The 21,515-nt window shown below is 34.0% G+C and overlaps 1 long non-coding RNA gene across 1 annotated transcript; it reads left to right on the forward strand.

Moving 5' to 3' along the window:
- Window positions 1-17,615: 17,615 nt before the first annotated feature.
- LOC149908335 (uncharacterized) lies at window positions 17,616-19,723 on the forward strand. Its single transcript, XR_016456718.1, has 2 exons — window positions 17,616-17,851; window positions 18,655-19,723. It is a non-coding gene; the product is annotated as an uncharacterized LOC149908335 (long non-coding RNA).
- Window positions 19,724-21,515: the final 1,792 nt, after the last annotated feature.

Raw genomic sequence — 21,515 nt, forward strand, 5'->3', positions numbered from 1 at the left:
GCAAATTTTCAATGGCATGGTCATCAGTACTATCAAAAACATCAATTTCAATATGATTTTAATTGATAATAATTATATAGAAAGAGGTTTAATTGTTAATAATTCTACGCTCTATGTTATGACATACGAAAATATCTCAAATTTGACGCGTCAGTTGTCAACTCAAACGCCTAACAGTCGAATAGCGCGCTATCTGGCCGTTGGAGCGGCAAATAGATTTATTCCTCAAATAACGTAGTTATTGGATAGATAAGTCCTATTCGTCTATTGAAAAATTGAATATTTTGTTAACTGAAGAATAAAGTCTATCTAGCTGTTTATCTGGGCATTGAAAAATCGGCCCTAACAGAAATATAATTAGTTCACGAAAGCCAATACGAGTATTAAATTTTGTTCGATGCTTCAAGGAATATTGACTACGATATTCGTTTTAAAGTTCTATTTTTATGAATAACTTTAAAACCTAAACCTTTTTGCTAAAGGTTTTTTTTTTAATTTTTCCTTGCCGGTGGAAGCTTCTTGTCCTGGCACAAAATAATTCAAAGGTCTCAAGCTTTTCTTTTAGTTGAATAATGTAAACCTCTCTGTTTTTATAGCAACTGAAATTACATTAACGAACGGCAAGACGTTTCTCATGATTAACGGTTACACCTTCAGCAAGATCATTGAGTCCAAAGTCGGTATCCGATACAAATGCACCTTGACGTCAACATGCAGATCCTTCGCGACGATATCAAAGGAAGGGAAAATAGTCAGGCTGGTGGAGAAACACAAGCATCCTGCGCCCAAATATATGAAGAATGAGAACGGACTGTATTTTAAGTTAAACAAAATAAAATGATGTAAAAAGCGCTCCATGACTTACTTCCAACGGATTCTTAATAAAGTGAACCTCATAGTTGTATTGGTTAGCGACTTAATTGGAGAATAAATGCCAAAATTAAGGCAGTTTGTTTGTTGTTATTGACGGTACGTAATTTGTAAAGAAAAATTTAAATAATTTTCGCTTTTTAAATCCAAATACGTCAATAAATATGAGTGCATGCACTTATCTTTTTCATTTATCCTGATTGCATTACGGAGTCCCAATGCTTTTTCCATGCATTCGTTTGCAAGTACATACATATAAGTATTAAGTATCACGAGCTTTTGTGCGGTAATAATTTTATTTAAATTTTCAATACCAATAAAGAAGGGAAACAAAGCAATTTATTTATTGTGACCTGCTCCATAATTTTTAAATACCAAGTTCATTCAGTTTATTTAAACTAATAAATAATAAATTAAAAATAATAATTTTATCCGAACCGCAAGGGACTGGAACATACTTCCTGAATCTGTGTTCCCCGACGAGTACAATATGGGGGTCTTCAAGTGTAGAGTGAACAGGTACCTTCTAGGAAAGCGCGTACCATCTTAGACCACATCTCAGCTCAACATCAGGCGAGATTGTGGTCAAGCTCTTCCGTATCGTCAATAAAAAAAAATAAAAAAATAATAGAATACGGTACGGGAGCTAGTAACGGAGACTCTAACCGAAATAGCAAGAGAAACAGTATATCAAAAACCCAACTATACTAAAATTCTCTCTTGTCAACGTTGCTAGCTCCTATACGATATTAACCAATTTTTACTTACTACGGGGTTATATCTTTGTTTACAGTTGAAGAGATCATGCTTACCAACGGAAAGAAATTTCTCATGCTCAATGGTTTTACTTTCACCAAATATGCCAGTACAAGATTAGGGGTCCGGTACATATGTACTTTGACGTCGAAATGCAGGTCTTGTATAGTTATAGACAATGGTACGGTAGTGAAGCTTGTGGAAAAACATGAACATCCTCCGCCTAAGTATATGAGAACAGCTGATGGGTTGTATGTGAAATTATAATCAAGTAATATAATATGTAGGCGTCAGACTCTGAGATTGTTTTTAAGCTATTACTACCCGCGATAGAAGCTATAAGCATAGCTTCTATCGCGGGCCTTGAGCGCGGGGACCGAATCGAGAAATTCCGCAACGAAAAAACCTCACGCTCCCCACTCCGACGGACACGGAGGTGTGGCTTGAAGGCATGCTATGCAATAGCTTTTCCGCGGCAGTCTCCGAATGCCACACGTCTTTTTTTTCATATAGATACATAATGGGCCCTCTACACAGTGGGCAGTGTTGGGCCAACAAATAATCGTCGATGTTAGCCGCCATTACGGCGATTACGAATAAACATCTACAATGACAGCCGAGCATACAAAGGCTATCGTGATTTTCACTATTCGCCCAACGCTGCCCATTGTGAAGAAAGCCCTTAATATTATAGTTAATTGTTAAGATAATATAGATGATTGTGTGTGTGTGTTGAGTGTTATCTCTAATTTAGGGTAATTATATATGTGTATGTATTTACCAATAATAATAATCTCACCAATCATAAAATAAAATACAAACTAAAAGAATGGCTGCTATCACTTGAATATTCAGACGTAGAGCACTTATTTATTTCTACTCATACAAAGTAAATTATACTCATAAATTATATGAAATTATGTTCTTTTTATATAAAAAATTAAATAACCTGACCCACTAAATTGATCTTATTATTTATTTATATCCACTCTAGCATTATATCCACAAACACTCACATTCCTACCCACACACCTCACACACACTCACATACACACACACATAATATACTACCTACATACAGATTTAACATTTTTTTAATGAAATAATACTAATTAACTAATCTAATAATTATTTTAGAAATTTATTATATATTTGCAAATCGGTTAATAGAATTAAATTGTTTTAAATAGATTTTTTTTGTATTGCTATTGAACGTTGTATACAGTTATATATTATTATATTATTGTTGTATAGTGTATCGGGAAGGCTCCTGAAACACAGCGAAAGCTATATTAGGAGTTTGGGGTCCTCTTTTTTGTGTAATGTATTTTGGTTCAATAAATGATTTTTTATTTTATTTTTATTATTTAGAATGTGTTTTTAATATGTTTTTTAATACTTATAAACGTGTAGAGAATGTTAAAAATGTAATGTAAGTTTAGATTTTTAAATTCAACGTTATATAAAGTGACAAAGCTTTTTCGTCTTCCTATATGATATAATATTCAAGGTGATAAAAAGTTGATAATTAATTAATGAATTAAGGGAATTAAAATCTATTCCGTTAATAATTTGCTAATAATAACACAGTAAAGACTGCGAGTTATTGATAAATAAGTGATGAAGGGTAAGGGTAAAGTAATACTGCTATAGACAGGCAAATTTCCAGGTATTTTTGTGTTTTATGTTTTATTATCACACACTGAAAAAATAATTGTTTTCTTGTTATCGTAGAGACTGAAATCTCAACAGAATTTGATGTAATGTTTTACGTATAATATGAAAAGAATTTTCGTATATTACAGTGAAAGAAATCACGGTGGCAAATGGGAAAAAGTTCCTCATGGTGAATGGATATACCTTCACGAAACACTACGCAGTAAAAGGAGGGGCTCGATACATTTGCACGATAACAAGGCAATGCAGGTCATTCCTAGTATTGTCGGACTCTCAGAGGATCTTGAAGCTCGTAGAAAAACACAATCATGTGCGTCCACAGTATTATAAAACATCCGATGGGATATATGTTAAGGTAGCGAGCGACAGACATTTACTCAAAGGAACTGCAGGCCGGGACTAATGTCAGAGAATAGAATAACACTAAGGAATAGAATCGTTATCGTTAATTATTGACATAAGCTCATGACATTTTAGTAATGGTTCGGTCACGCTACCAACGACGACGATGACCACGACTAAAACTCCCATCAAAAAATTTGTTAAAAATAAAATATTAAAACTTCCCGTCATACACCAGTATGAAAAAAAAGACGGGTTGCACTCCGGGAGTGCCGGCAGAAGTGAAAACTTGATTATTAACGTTGAGCAATGAGCATGTTTGATATCCACCCGTCTTACGCTTTTTCGATCAGGTCACGTGTCCTGACGCGAGTTTAAGATTTTATACCCATTACAGAATAAGTGCTCAACGCCGCTAAAGAAGTTTTCACTTCAAAAATTTCGAGGTCAATTAAGTAAGTAATAAAAAATAGGTTCTTTGCGATTTTCGCCGAGACGGTAAGTTAATCATATAATCACCTCAAACCAAAATTGTAGATCATAAAATTATCTATAAAAAACTCCAAATACATTTTTTTTCTAGGAGCCACCATTTCTACGAAAAATCTATTTTTTCATTCATTGGTCTCAAATAAAAAAATCCAATCACCAGAACGACAGGAAATTTTAATTTTAAATTTTTAATTGTGTTTTGCACAATTTTATTAAATTGCGACTGGATGAAAATTTTTTTCGTGGTCGTCGTCGTCGTTGGTAGGGTGAACCTGAACAAATCCTTACCAAAACATCATACGCTTATGTCAATTAGTATCGATATTGGATGCTATTCCTTTGCGTTTTGACGTTTGTCTCAGCGCTCTGGAAAGGGCTCGCATATTCCTCTTACTGTCTGAAATTTTAAATTCTTTTTATAATTTGAAGTTTTCTTTCAAATAAAATTATAAAAAAATTGAAGCTTATAAAATATACTAAGCTCAATGTTTGACATGCTCTATAATCGCTACTGCATTTTTGTCATTGTTTTTTTCTAATATTATCTGTTATTTTTTTTTCTATCTATAAGTATACGTACTGAGTAAATTTAGTTCTCATAACCACAGTATTATTTCCTTTGTAATACTGTGTCATAACCATAAGATTTTTGAGAACGGCTTGATAATATAATTTTTATTTGGTACTTGTTAATCTAATTTAAATAATGTGTACGTCCTAACTTTTGGTCACTTTTTTATAACGAAATGGCTATGAATGTAATTGAATTGTTTTTTATCTAAAGCACTGCATTGTAAACGATAATTTTAGTTTTATGTGTGTGTTGTGTCTTAACAAAATGTGTGTTGTGTGTGTAAAGCTATAAATAAATATTGAAAAGATATTCAAAAGTAATTATTTATTGTTCGGATAGATACAATATTATTAGTTACTAAAAATATTCAGAAAAGTCACTTCCTCTTACGATTGTCAATGTCTTCAAGATGATCTTAATAGATTAAGTGACTATTATAAATTAAATAAAATATCAATTAATATAAAAAAATGCCAAAAAATAAGTTTTACCCGGAATAGAAATAATAATATTATTTGTTTTGATTATAAAATTAATAGTGAATCTATACCTGCTGTTACTTCAGTTAGGGACCTAGGTGTGATTCTGGACGTCAAACTTGCATATCGTACGCACGTGGATTTTATTGTTCATAAAGCCTACAAAAATCTAGGTTTCATCTTGCGACAAGCTGATCCATTTAACGACATTACTTGCTTGAAAGTTCTTTATTTTGCCTACGTACGTAGTGTTCTCGAATTTGCAAGTGTGATCTGGCGACCGCAATATAAATGTCACATTAAAAGATTGGAAGCGATACAAAAAATATTTGTGAACAAAATGAATTATAAAACAAAAAATTATTCGTTGAATTATGAACAGGCTTGCTCACATTATGGGTTAAATACTTTGGAGGATAGGAGAGATATAATAGACATTATGTTGTTATACGATATCGTGAACAACAAGTTTGACTATTCCACAGCGTTGGAAAATATAAAGTATCTTGTACCCACACAGCGTACTCGCCACACACGCCTATTCCACGTGCCGGCTACATCAACTAATTATCTAAAAAGTCACCGTTCCACAGGCTCCCGGACATTTATAATAAAAAATTTTCTTCTGTGGATCCCTTCTATTTATCACGTACTAGTTTCAAAAAGCAAATTTTACAATTAATTAATACTGAAGCTCAGCTCACATAATAATATAATACATTAGCTTTTTACACTCACACATTCTCATACACGCACTTTCACACACACACACACACACACACACACACACACACAATCACATCCTACTTACCAGGTCTTACTTAATTTTACATTAAATTGGTTTTAATTTATTTGAATTCGAAGATATTTAAAACATTTCCTTACTTTATAAATACTTATTGGGCTTGATCAATGCTTACTTATACCTACAAAAAATTAAATCTTTTCTCTTATCATTTGTAAAATTCTTATACTAGTATTATGTTCACATACGTATATTATTTTTACTACCTATTGGTGTACCTTTTAATTGGCGTAGCTTAGTATTTATTCATCTCAATAATTGTATCACTAGCTGTAAGGTACCTTATAATAAATAAATAAATAAATAAATAAATAGTTACTAGTGGTCCGCCCCGACTTCGCCCGTGGTACATATTTAGTATCCTTTGTCCTTCTCCTGGCTCTAAACTACCTCCCTGCCAATTTTCAGCTAAATCGGTTCAGCCGTTCTTGAGTTATAAGTGGAGTAACTAACACGACTTTCTTTTATATAGATATATATAGATTGTCAAAACTTTCGTATTACAATAATTTACAGTCGTGCTTATTGTAGCTTTCATAAATCTATTATTACGCTATTAAAAATATTTGGGCTTGAGCGCGGCGACTGAATGTAAAAATTCCGTAACGAAAAACCTAACACCCCCCGGCACTCCAACCTGCACAGCGATGCGATGCTATGCAATAGCTTTACCGCGGCAGTCCTCGAGTGCCACACATATTTTTTCTTATTAAAAAATTGGTTGTCTGTAAAGTCGGTTTACTGACGATGGTTGAACGTGACAACGTCCGATTGTGCTTCTTTGTCGCTCGTTCCGCGCTCTCGCTTGCACTTCAAGCCTTACATGGAACGCCTCAGAGCGAGGTAACGCCGCATGAGTCATGTTTTTTCGTGCGTGCAACCGGCTCCATCGAATTATAAGACGTTGTCACGTCAAAAGTAATTTATTTGGTTCCGTTCCGAAACATACAATAGTCACTGAGTAAATTGTTATTTTCGTTTTTCAGTTGAAACCATAACATTGCATAATGGAAAGGAATTCCTCTTGGTCAACGGATATACATACAAAATGTATCACATGTTACGATGTGGGTACAGATATAGCTGCACCGTCGGAACTAAATGCGGTTCGTACATAACGTTCTCGCACGATGGTAAAATATTGAAAATGAAGGAATGTCACAAACATCCACCTCCCAAGTATCGGAAAAATACCAAAGGTTACTATGAGAAAATAATGTGAATTAAACAATATTGTGGCCTAAATTAAGTAAAATAGTATTGGAATAGCTAAGATAACGGGAGGCAATATGATGTATATTCTACATTATTGCCAATACTGTAGAGCTGTGAATCCTGCATAATTTTTGGTTCGATATTAAATTGCCATTATTTCAGATTCTCCATACCTTAAGAACTGTCTATGTGCAACAGTATTTTGTGTTGTCCATATATCTATATACTGTTTATCCCGACGACATCAGGTTTTAGATAGGGGGTTTGCGGCGATGCACATGCAGAGGAATGTAGATTCACGGTCTACACGCCACAAACATTAAGCAGACATGAAAGCTGAGCACTGAAGCTGCTAATAAATTCAGACTAGTGACGCTGGTTCGATGGGTGGTAGAGACAGTAAACGGAAAACGTGTTTTTAAAATATTTATTTACAAATATTTTAATAACGCTTTAGCCACGGCAATGACCGACTATGGAATAGCTGCAGCGCTTGGTAACGCAGCGCAAAAATCGTATTTCGAAAGTCACCTGACCGCGAACTTCATTGAAAAGATCGATAGAAACATAAATAGACATAACTGGCCGAATATGTCGATCAAAACCGTTTGCACAAAGGAATATTACCTTTACCAGGTTCCAGGATGAAGGCAACAGATCTTGTAGATTTTCCAAAGATGACATTTGATGAGCCGCTCGTTTTTGCCATCGGTACATACCACGTAAAACTAGCTCGATCGTACTGCTGCGAACATAATATTAGAGCGTGTGTGTATAACAGGTGTGCACTCAATAGAAGTGCATCCTGAAAGTGTGAATTTTAATGAAGAGGAAGAAAACACATATGATGTAGGATACATTCAAGAACTACTTCAAGAACATATTATTGTTATAAAGGATATAATAGTCCCGCGGTCACGGAGTACCATTGTAGTTGCATACATGGACGGTGCGCTTTAAGTAGTTGTGCCCATATTATAGGTATTATATACTATCTTGCATGGGCTACTAGATTTGAATTTCGTTGTTATTATAGAGAGTTATAATATCATAAAAACTTATCAAAATAAGACTTCATTAAAAAATAAACGAATAACAACGATACTCTAATCCACAACATAACGTGTTTTTATTATTTTCAAACGATTTTTTACTTTATTTTTTTGACTCTTAGCTCCTATACTATACAGTTTATTTTTTGTTTTCCTTAGCCTGTCTAAGTGTCTTTGTGTAAATAGAATTACTAATAATAAACATAGCAGAGTATATAGTATATTTTTTAAACGATTTTCTTATTTCATTTTGCTCCTAGCTCCTATACTATAACGATTTCAGAGTTGCTTGGTAACATTACTTACTAACAATACTTCGATGCCAATCCATTGGTATACGTTTCATTCCTGACGATCTGGGTTTTTGGTTCATGTCCTTTAACAGAATATATCTAAGAGTTATGAAACTGGCTATGGTGACGACTATTTTTTATGAAATAAAGAAAAAAATTTATCACACAATCTTTTACTTTAATCCTACTCGCCTATACATATAAAATTTCATATTTACATGATGGGATCAGTTTTATATGATTAGATGAATTAATCATCATTTAAAGATCAGGATTAAATAATACAATTAAATACAAGTAATTTATCACAAAAAATATTATTTAATTCTAATATAAAATCTACATGTTGCAAAAGTTTTATAGAAATAATAGAAAGACTTACACTACACAGTTATAACTAAACTTGAAGTCAGCGTCACTTTATGAATATAATCGAATATGAAATTTATTAAAAAAAAAGACGGGTTGCACTCCGGGAGTGCCGGCAGAAGTGAAAACTTGATTATTAACGTTGAGCATGTTTGATATCCATCCGTCTTACGCTTTTTCGATCAGGGTCACGTGCCCTGACGCGAGTTTAAGATTTTATACCCAACGCCGCTAAAGAAGTTTTCACTTCAAAAAGATTTATTAATTATTTGAAACACACAATAATCAATAAATCTCTGTTTTCAGTACAAGAAATAATATTAAAATCCGGAAAGAAGTTTCTCATGTTCAATGGGTTCACGTTCGGACGGCATCGTCAGCTGAAAAATGGATTTCGATACTCATGCACACAAACCTCAATATGCAGATCTTATTTAATAATATCTTATGATGGACGGTTGGTGAAATCGGTGGAGAAACATTGTCATCCAAAGCCGAACTACCTTAGATCGACTAACGGGTTTCATTATAAAGTCTGAAGGAAAACTCATCAAATAACAAACTTTAATAAGTATTACTCAATGATATTATAAGTATAAATAACAAGGTGTAAGTAGGTTAAGACAATATTCTATCTTCAAAAACGGCACACTAACGAACATGCGATTAAACGTTAAAGTGAGATGGCATGATTCAACTATCGTGAGTGATAAAGAGACAGCTACAGAACGGACACCGCCTCCCGCCAAGTAAACGCCTACGTCACGAGTAATATGGCTGGCACTTACCGCAGGGATGATAATAAAATGTTTACAAAAGGAATAATTTATGAAATGTAGTAAGTAGATGTGTGATGTGATGAATGTGTTAGTGATAGGTATCTAAACATAGTGTTATAAATGTAGTTTGTAAATACATATGTACCTACTGTACCGCGTGCAAAACTCGCGAGACTATTTATTTTTGACGTGACAACGTCTTATAATTCGATAGAGCCGGCTGCACGCACGAAAAAACATGACTCATGCGGCGTTACCTCGCTCTGAGGCGTTCCATGGCTTGAAGCGCAAGCGAGAGCGCGGAACGAGCGACAAAGAAGCACAATCGGACGTTGTCACGTTCAACTATCGTCAGTAAACCGAGTTTACAGACAACCAATTTTTTTTATTTTTTTTGAAAGTTATTAAGAAACGATAATAACATTTCATTGCCACAAATAATAAATGTATAGTGTTTTAAGTTGAGTTTATTTTGATTTAAGATTTGAATGATTGTGAGATTATTTGCATTGTGATTTAGAAGCAAATGATCAAGTTTTTAATAATGTTTTTGAAATGCTGGAACAAAGATAATTCCATTATATTTTAAACTAGATTTCCGCCCGCGGCTTCGCCCGCGTTTTCAAAGGAAAACCCGCATAGTTCCCGTTCCCGTGGGATTTCCGGGATAAAACCTATCCTATGTGTTAATCCAAGTTACCCTCTATATGTGTGCTAAATTTCATTGTAATCGGTTCAGTAGTTTTTACGTGAAAGAGTAACAAACATCCATACATCCATACATCCATACATCCAAGATTAAGATAAGATTATTTTAGTCATTACATATTTAGCGTATTAAGCTCCCATTACATGCGTATAGCCATTATGAAGTTCCTACTAGATTGATAGTTTGTATTGATGACTTTTGATGTCACGAAATTACTAATTATACTATGTATTAATTATCCTATTTATCTAACAAAATAGCCTTTCGCAATAGTGTGCGTAACATTTATGATTAAAACTGTCTTGTAGAATATTTGCGAATTTTATTCATTTTCTGTATCCCTAAGTTGTAAAGAGGTAAATTTATTGAGAGTTAAAACAAAAGCTTTACATATACCATGTGACACAGATATTGGCACACATGGCTTTTCCTTCGTAAAAGAATTTTTAAAATCGGTTGTGAAGATTCAGAGATTACAAGTTTTTGGATTTCATAATCACAACCTGCTTATAATATTAGTATAATATAGTTATTTTAGTATAGTTATTGAATATCTAATAACTCTTTCAAGAAACAGAGCAACTACAGAAATTGGTGCTGGCCGACTGAACGACTGGTCGGTGTAGAAAATAATTGTGTTCTACGATTTAAAAGTTCTCCTAAAAGATATTGATTAGAATAATGTATTTGATTGTATTGATTCAAATAAATTCCCCCATTTCAGTGAACATCATAAAGATGGTCGACGGGAGATCAAGTCTCCTGTATCAAGGGTATACCTTCTTCTTCCGCTACAAGCACTCAAAGGGCCACAGGTGGAACTGCACGAGGTTCCCCAAGTGCAAAGCACATCTGTTCACGGTAGAAGACAGGATTGTTGAAGCCAATGCTAGTATCCATTGCCATAAGGCGTGCGAATTGATTAAGTGCGCGAATGGACACTTTATGAAAATGAGAGGATCGTGAAATGGAAAAAGCGAGTAGAAACACCATTTTATGTAAAAGCGGGCAACTGGTGGGTTGCGTGATGGTAAACGACTACCAATCTGGTTATGGAAGATTTAATCTTTATTTTGTTTTTGTTATCAATTAATTGTTTAAGTCTGGCCTTAAAAATTAAAAATAGAACGAAGTATATAATTTTTTGGTTATAAAAATTCTTGAAAAACATATTTGTTATATATCTTTTATTAAATAATAATACGTTTATATTTCTTGTTTCATTAACCAAACTTCCTGACCATGGCCTTAGCGTGTCTTTTTGCTCAATTATCAATTTTATTCTACCTAAAACATGGTTTTTCCAGCCAAACTAATTGAACAGAAGAACGGCAAGCAATCCCTATACTACGATGGGTATATCTTCTTCTACCGGTACAGCACGAAGCAAGGGCAGAAGTGGCTTTGTACCCATTACCCGAAATGTTCAGCATCATTGTCCGTGGATAGCAACCTCCGCATCTTAAAGAGTTGCACGGTACATGCTCATCCCAAGAAAAAGTTTTTGAAGTGTCCTGATGGGAAATATGTTAAGTTTTAATATGTTTTCTTGATGTTTTGGGGGTAATGGTAAACTGGCCATTGACTTTGTTTAGAATGTTCTACTGAAAAATCATACGATCCATCACCACCAGCCACCTTCAAAGACGTAGGTGGTAGTGTCCTTATTTTACAATAAGATAATTCCGCTGTGTGTATCACTTTCTATTTACATACGTTAAGATCTAATACGGTCACCTGATGTTTTGGGGGTATTAGCAGGCCATTGAGTTTGTTTAAGAGGTTCTATTAAGGAGCCCTTCGATTCATTATCATTTGTGTGCGGACAGAAAGTATACTATGTTATCATACGATGTTCTGATACTTTGTTATTAGCTAGTAATTGAGTAGGTACTTTTAGAAGTTCTAAAGGACTATGACATACCGTCATTCTAAAACGCTGTTTGTAAATAGTTTGGTGTAAAAATAATTACTTAAGATCTAATTTTCGGCTCTTCACTTATTCGTTATTAACACCAGGGACCGTATTTACGACCTCTTATTTCCAGACTGTTTACGCCGTAAATTGAACTGACTGGCAAATTCATATTATGATTACAGATATGGCTTATAACTTTATAAGTTAAAACCATTCAATTAGAATTTGCCAGTCAGTTCAATTCAGAGCGTATACTGCCTGGAAATAAGATGTCCTAATACGGCCCCAGTACCTCAGACATTTGTGGAGTCAGTCAGTAGGCATTTCTCAAAACACTATTATTTTGCCATATTATTTTTCTATTATACTACTTACACAATTTAAGAAACGTAGTTGCCAATGACTGGTGATTTTTTTTAATATTAGTTACTGTTTAAGTAGGTATATATACTATAATTAGTAATAATATAGTAAGATTCTCCATAGATTTGGAATCTAATTAAACATTAAATTAAAATAACAATAAGTTTTTGTACAAAATTGTAAATATTGAATAAAGGGCTAAACAGAATGCTTTTCTTTGTTGTCATTGACAATATAGTCCATTGAAAAGTTACATTTGGGTTTGCGTTTTTTAGAGGACGCAATTTTATTTTTTTGATGTGTAGGGGGGGTCAGTGTGAAGCTATCACCAAGTTTGTGGGGTCGCCACCCTTGTCCCACGGCCGCCATCTTGAAAATAGTGGTTGAAATGGTTTTTACGATATATCTCTTAAACTATTTATCTGATAATAAAACAATGTTAACATTATTTGTTGCAAATTAAATTCTCTACAACTTTAATTCAGTAATAATTCAGTAAATAAAATGATGTGTAGGGACATCAAAAAAATAAAATTGCGTCCTCTAAAAAACGCAAGGTCAGGCCTAAAAAATGTAACATTTCAATGGACTAATATGATTTATTTGTTTGTTCGTTGAAAAATAGTTTCTTGATAACTGCTGTACAATACTAATTATATTTGATTATGTTCTCTGCATAACAGTTTTTTTGTATTGTATGTTTTTGAACATGAAAAAAATTAGTCAATCTAGTCTCTATTGCAGCCAATTTCTATTAAATAAAATTTACTAAATGCCTTATATGCCCTAAAAGCTTTATTAGAAACTAGCTGCTCCCCGCGGTTTCACCCGCATTGCTCCGCTCCTGTTGGTCTTAGCGTGATGATATATAGCCTTCCTCGATAAATGTGCTATCTAACACCGAAAGAATTTTTCTAATCGGTCCAATAGTTCCTGAGATTAGCGCGTTCAAAAAAACAAACTCTTCAGCTTTATAATATTAGTATAGATACTCTCACAAAAACTATTATTCAATCTATACCTACTAATAATATTATAAAGCTGACGAGTTTGTTTGAACACGCTTATCTCAGGAACGACTAGTCCGATTTTAAAAATTCTTTCGGTTCATTTATCGAGGAAGGCTATAAGCTATATATATATCATCACGCTAAGACCAACAGGAGCGGAGCAATGCGGGTGAAACCGCGGGGCACAGCTAGTTGTATTATATCAATGTAGTTAGCAGACGTTAATTTTCTATTCTTATATTGCAGCCTCTATTATAACTTTATCCACGGGGAAAACCCCGCTGTACTACGACGGTCAGACTTACTTCAAGTCTTACAGTGGGAAGTTCTCCGAGAGATGGCTCTGCACGCATCATCCAAAGTGCAAGGCTACCATCCGTGTTGATAAGAATCTATATGTGCTAAAAGTTACTAATAAACATCAACATCCTCCGAACACATTAATTTTAGGCCCTGATGGTACTTATATTAAAATACGCAATTGATCTTTGTTAAGTTTTACTTTTTTGACTGAACTGTGGAATATTGTATGTAATAAATAATAATGAATCTTTTTTACACGCTTTATATTAGCTTCACCTGTATGTTTGTATGTTTGTAACCGACTTCTTTGGGCGCGATTTTGACCCACTTTAAACGGCCAGATTTCGTTCAAACTTTGTAGATTTATTGAGGACCGATGACAATACACTAATTTGATAAAATTTTCTATTTTTTAGTTCGGTTTTCTATAAAAAGCGTGTTTTTTAGTTTTTTTAAACTACATATTTTTTACCTCTACTTAATCTAATTTATTGAATTTACATAGCATCTTTTATTTTGTATATTTTTTTAAATAAATTGAATTTGTGATACAAAATTTTAGTTTTTATATTGTAAATATTGTTGATTAAAAATAAACGTCGTGATTTTTACTTATTTCTATTATTTTGCCCGTTTCTAGGATTTGTTGCTAATATAGGAATAATGTAAATTATCATGCGATTCTCAAAAGGCACAAAAGCGCGCTAAACTAGCGAATTATAATGTTCTTTTTACAATATGGTTTTATTGAAGACTGGAAAAAACGAAGAAAAAACGAGGAATAAAGAACATCGAGCTCGAAGCAACGAAAGTGACACTTAAGTTTGTATAAGTTTAAAAAAATATTTTGTTCTTAGTTTATAACTTTTGACTTTTGTAATGTGTCTATTTACCTGTAAATAACTGGTGTTGGAAAATAAAGAATATCATCGAAAATTGTTTTAAATTACTCAAGGGTAATATCATTGTTACTCACATTAACCACTCATCAAATCTCTTTCAATAAGAAATTGTCACATTCTAAACCTTATCCATCTACAATTACAGTCCAGTTTATAACGATGATGAATGGCAAGATAAAAGCTCTCCTGGACGGCTACACGTACTACCGAAAGGCGGAAGGCAAGCACTACCAGCGGTGGTACTGCACCATGTCCCCAAGGTGTACAGCGTTCTTAGTTGTGGATAAGAAGGGGTTTCTGATTGAGAGCAAAACGGACCACAATCACCCGATTCGGCAGATTATACGGTTGAACGACGGACGGTATACGCGAGTGTGAAGAATTTTGGTGTCTAGTTTATTAGTCGATTTATATTATGTAACTAGCGGTCCGCCCCGGCTTCGCCCGTGGTACCTAAATGTTTAATATATCTCTCAATATGTTTAATATCTCTCAAGTTGAATCGAACTGCACGGATGGTGTGCGAATTTTATTATAATCGGTTTTGTGGTTGAGGAGTCCATTGAGGAAAATTATACCGGCCGAATTGATAACCTCCTCGTTTTTTTGGAAGTCGGTTAACAAACATTGTGACACGAGATTTATATATATCAAGAAAGATGTTAAAAGAAATAGTGTGAATACTTTGAAATAAAACATGATGTTATCTATATGTATGTACTGTATGTATAGGTACTATATTGACATTATAATGCTCAAGAGTTTGTTTGTTTGCTTGAACGCGCTAATCTCAGGAACTACGGTCCGATTTGAAAAATTATTTCGGTGTTAGATAGCCCATTTATCGAGGAAATCTATAGGCTATTTATCATCACGCTAAGACCAACAGGAGCGGAGCAACGCGGGTAAAACCTCGGCGCACAGCTAGTTAAGGAATAAATTGATCTAGCTGTCATTTCCTAATAAAGAGTATTTTTCTATATCGGTGTTGTTGTAGGAAAACTTAATTTTAAAAATAATACTGTCCAAGGAATATAATAGTAGGAATATATTATTAGGATAGTTAATTCTAGATAATAACAACTTTTGTAAAGTTAGAATAAGAATATTTTGTGTAAATTAGGTTAATAAAACAATATACTTCGTAACATGACATTCATTTTCTTTTATTACACATCGCACATTATGATAACCCAAATAGTAACATTATAATACAATTTTTCTTCTTTAATAATTAATGGGTCTTCTTCACTATGGTCAAAGTTGGCCCAACAAATGATCGTCGATGTTTGCCGCCACGGTGATTATGAAAAACCTTTACAATGGCGGCCGATCATCATCATCATACATTTAGTTTATTACTCTACACTATCGCGATTGCTTCTACTCGCACAACGCAATGTAAAGAGAGCCCATTATAAAATGTTGAAATGTTCTGTGCTCATAACCAAATATTGACCACATATTCACATACCGAATGTCTTTTGCCTGAAAAAATAGTCTATAGTAATAAAAAGACGTGTGTCACTCGGGGACTGCCGCGGTAAAGCTATTGCATGCTATGCCTTCAAGCCACACCTCCGTGCCCGTCGGAGTGGGGAGCGTGAGGTTTTTTCGTTACGGAATTTCTGGATTCGGTCTCCGCGCTTGGCCCGCGATAGAAGCTATGCTTAAATCGTTTATTTAGGAATGATACATAAATACAAAACAATTTAGACACAACGATCGTCTCAACTAGGAATACACCTGTGCTAGAGACGATCGACGCCATCCACTACAGACTTAGCCAGTATTGTTAGGTTAACTTATTTTTATAAAGTACAGAACAAGTAAGGACAAATTGAAGAATTAAAGAGAAGGTTTATAATAACATTTAGGGCATGCAGTAGTTGTGTGTGTGTGTGTGTGTGTGTGTGTGTGTGTGTATGTTCGACTGTTTGAGAGGAATTTGAATACCAACACTATTGTTATTTCTACAGGCGAAATGATCATTCGGCGTTCCGGCAAGTACCAGTTTTATTATGGCGGGTATACCTTCTTCAAACTCTACACTACGAAGAATCACATTCGATGGAGTTGCACTAACTACCCCAGATGCAAAGCTACGATACACTCAGATCTCGCTAACCTGAGGGTGTTAAAAATCATCTCGGAACATCAACACATGCCACCCAATATAGACAGAATGAGCAAAAGTGGCGACGGGACGTTCTTTCAATATTGCTAGTTTTTTCAATAAGCTTCTTATTAACTTAGCATAAAGTTTCGTTAACTGCAGAAGTCCCTTTTGAATGGAGAAATTATTTTTGATTAGTTGTTTGTGAGTTACGTATCAAACAGACAAGTGAAGATCAAATATGTACTTTATACTGATAGTTTCGATGTAATTGATATTGTCGTTAAATTGTGCTTTATTTACATAAAAATTATTTTATAAATGTGTAAAATACTATAAATAGCAGTGATAATACGCTTTTTGATTCTATAATTATTATCGGACCCACTTTTAGGTTCTATAAATTAAAACAAATTATGGTAATCAACCATTTATTTATTTTAATAAACAAATAACTTTCACTAAAGCATCTTCATCTTACACCGATAAAATCAAAGACTATAAGTCTTGTAAGCAGTACCTTCCAATATTCCTTGTAAAAAATATCCTATATACTTTCAAGGATAGTCAATAGAATCGACACACTAAAAATAGGGCTATAACATTCCAGCAATGCTGATACATCTAAATTCGGGGCGAAGTCAACTCTACTTCCAAGGATATTGCTTCTATAAGCGATACGATGGCAGGAACTTCACCAAGTGGAACTGCACCATGTGGCCGAAGTGCAGCTGCTCGATCAACACTGATGCAAACTTGGTTGTGATGAAGACGACCAAGGGACACAACCACCAGGTTAGGCAACTGCGGATGCTACAGGATGGAAGGTATATAAAGTTGTGAGTAAGATAATGGTGGCTCAGGGTTTGAAGACTTTGGTCTCATAATATGGTATACAGTTATTTTGTTAAGTTCTTCTTCTGTTAGATGTGTTAGATGCTGTAAGAGGTATTTGTTGGTCTTACATTGTGTTAATGTAGTGTATGTACAGAGTTACTTGTAAAACACCAGCAACCTCGCAGGACAAGATAGCTAACATACCTAATAAGTAACAAAATTTTGTTCTACGACTTTTGTTTATAATTTGTTAGATTTTATTTTCATACAAAAATCAATATTCATTTAATTTTCCGCTTAAATGCATTATAAACTCTACGCGCATCCCAAAAATTACGTAAACAAGAAGCGAACGAGAGGGGAAAGAGGGCGTCGCGTCTTCCTTTCGATAATGAATAGAACATAGACTTACAAATGTTAGGAGAGTACAATAAAAGCTTAAAAATAATTTATTGCGTTATGCCAATAGTCGTAGAACAAATGTTGTTACTTATGATATTAGATATCTTGTCCTGCGAGGTTGCTGGTGATTTACAAGCCCTGTATAGTGAAGTGAGACCTTGTATTTGTATAGTAGAAAATAAATTGTAATTGTAGTAGCTCATGTGTTCTGTTGTGAATAAAAGTATTTTAAAGATTCTAAATATAATTTTAGTTTTATTTATTACCTAAAATATTTCATTTAGTCAATAACTTACGCTAAATAGACACGCGCTTCTTACTTTCGTCTGCACTGTTACATACTAAGCGGCTGTTCTGTGCCGAGTTCAATTTCAATAATCTCTGATTTCAGTTCTCAGACCGTACGTGAATGGCAAGCAGATGTTCTACGAAGGTTACGTTTTCTACAAACAGTTCAGTGCTAAGACGTTCATTAGGTGGTGTTGCACCCACTACCCCTCGTGCTCTGCAGCCGTGTACACCGATAGTAAAATGGTGGTGATGAAAACTAGCCACCAACATAACCATCCGTTGCTGTTCGACTTGAACTACCAATATTTTAAGGAAAAACGACACGCGTGGAAAGATCTTGTAGATCCACCGTTTTAGTACACCATGAGATGTCTATTTTATGATTGTTATATTCTGATGCAAATATATATAGATTTATAAATAGCAGATTGTCTTATAAAACACGTTCATATTGAAACGTAGAAAATAAACCGGCCAACAGCAAGTCACTTGCACTGATCGCCTGAATTTATAAATTTATTATTGTTACATTATACTGTTATGTACCTATTTAGATTTCACGTGTGAACAATTTATTACTTAATTTAAGGGCTATAAAGCACTGATACCAGATAAGTCAGAAGAGAGCAAAGTGATAGCAGTATAGAGTAAACTACACTGAGCCTCAGGATCTCAAAAATACCTGTGATTTAATCGTGTAGGTTATTATATTTATGGAACTAGTCTAAGAAGTATTAGAGTACAACATATGATATTAACCAGTTTTTTGAACCGTGGAGGGTAGGAATGAAAAATTTTAAATAAATGCTTTATTATAGGCGAAACGCAATCTAAAAGACCAAAAACTCGTCAAGAACGACTCGTTCAGGAGGGTCTTTGCCAACAATGACGTTATGAGTTCATAAAAAGTTACCCTGAATTACTCCAGAAAGCTAGAGAACAAAGAAGAATTATTTGAAAAAAAAAGAAAATAATCTAATAAAACCCATATCAGAAGCAAAAAGAGCAGAAGCTACATCGTGATAAGTGGAAAGAAAATTCTTAACGTTATAGGTTACGGAAAAACGTGTTCAGGAAACCTTTAGCTCAGAACCAATTCCTATTCGGTACAGGACTAAAACTGAAGACGATTCTTTTAATTCAGACTGTCATTAAACATTTGTATGAGTAAGAGCGTATACGCACTATGCGGGTAGCCGCATTGCGGGTAGCCGTCCGGCTGACCGCAAGCACAATTATGTACGTAATATTCATTTCTATGCGCACTGCGATGCGGCTACCGCAGACCGCACAGTGCGTATAGAAATGAATATTACGTACATAATTGTGCTTGCGGTCAGCCGGACGGCTACCCGCAATGCGGCTACCCGCATAGTGCGTATACGCTCTAAGGGCCGATTTTTCAATGCTAATAAAACTTATTCATCGAATAATGTATAAAACTACCATTTTAAAAACGTATTTTAATTGCCCGTATTTGACAGTTTACGTTACATTTTAATATTATCGTGTGATACTTTATTGGACGGATAAGTTTTATCCAAGCATTGAAAAATCGGTCCTAATATTTGAGTAAATTTATTTTATATTTTAGTAACTTTTAATAAAAATATTAAAATCTTTAATTGATCTAGTTTTCTTTTTAAAACCCGTAGAAATTGTTTTTTTTCCTGGACCAAGTCTGAAAACTGCATAAAATTTCAATAAAATTGATTCTTCAACTGTTACCAGGTAAGACTGAACCATGAATGAATGAAGAGGATTCATAAAATGTGTTACTTGTTAATTTTTCTTTTTATATCTAAATAAATATAAAATAATCTGAATTGAATATAATAAAGTGACATACGACGCAGATAAGCATAAATAACTGTAGAAAAAGGCAGTTTTTATGAACTAGGTATAATGGAGATTATCCATAAGCCAAAATCATTTTGTGGAATAGTATTTACCTACTATGTACTGTAATACATATGCACTTTAGTTTAATATAGACAGTACTATAAGGAAGTATAAAGAAGACAAAAAATTTTAATTATATTTATATGATCCGAGAGATACAATAACTGATTTGTTTCACTTTTAGCGACTCCAATACTTTTAGTGAATGGGAAGATGTTACTTAAATACCGCGGCCACTTTTACTCAAAAGTGAACAATTCGAAATATGCATGGAGGTGCATAAATACGAAATCATGCTATAGAACAATACTAGCTGGTGATGACCTGATTGTAGCTAGAGAGAGCAAACCGCATCAACATCCACCTGCCAAGTTTTGTGAGACTCCAACTGGTTATGTACGAGTGAGGCATAGACATTTATTTTTAAAGGCAAGAGAAAATGAACTGTATCAATTGCCACGATTCTGAAATGTGTGAATATTTCTTAACGTTCACACGAATTTTGCTGGAAGTTCTTTATCGGGGGTTGCGAAAGGGAAGACGGAAAAAATTCAGACGAAAAGTTGTAACGACTCTTTTTGCTTTAGTTGTAAGCCGTGCGGCGTGCGCGTGTTTCTCTGTCTGTGTCTCTCGTCCCTTGACACTCCTTAAGTTTTTTATTGGATTGTATTTAGTTTTGGATATAGTTTTATTGACTGTATTCTTATCAGTGGAAGAATGTTACGTTCATTTTATTACATCAATTATATTCCTGTTAATTTGGAACCTTTTTTTATTGTCATCTATAACTTTCGCCATTCCAATATCCTGAAGTTTGAAGGTGTTAAAGCTTATTTTCCTCTGTACTATCTTTTGTGGTGTTGTTATTATCATAGATAAGTGATGACTAAATTTTTTTTTAATTTATTCAGTGGATTTCATTGCAACTATAAATCAGCAAAAGTTACTGCGTTACATAATTCTTTATTATTTTGTCTTTTGTTCATTGAGTTGATACTGTTTTATGCTTAAATATAACTCGTGTTATTTTTATTTGCAACCAATTAAATATTGTATGTA

This window comes from Colias eurytheme, chromosome 5, assembly GCF_061535395.1.
Source record: "Colias eurytheme isolate Ceu_HAF_F1 chromosome 5, ilColEury1 Martin Lab GWU primary, whole genome shotgun sequence".
NCBI classification, from domain to species: Eukaryota; Metazoa; Arthropoda; class Insecta; order Lepidoptera; family Pieridae; genus Colias; species Colias eurytheme.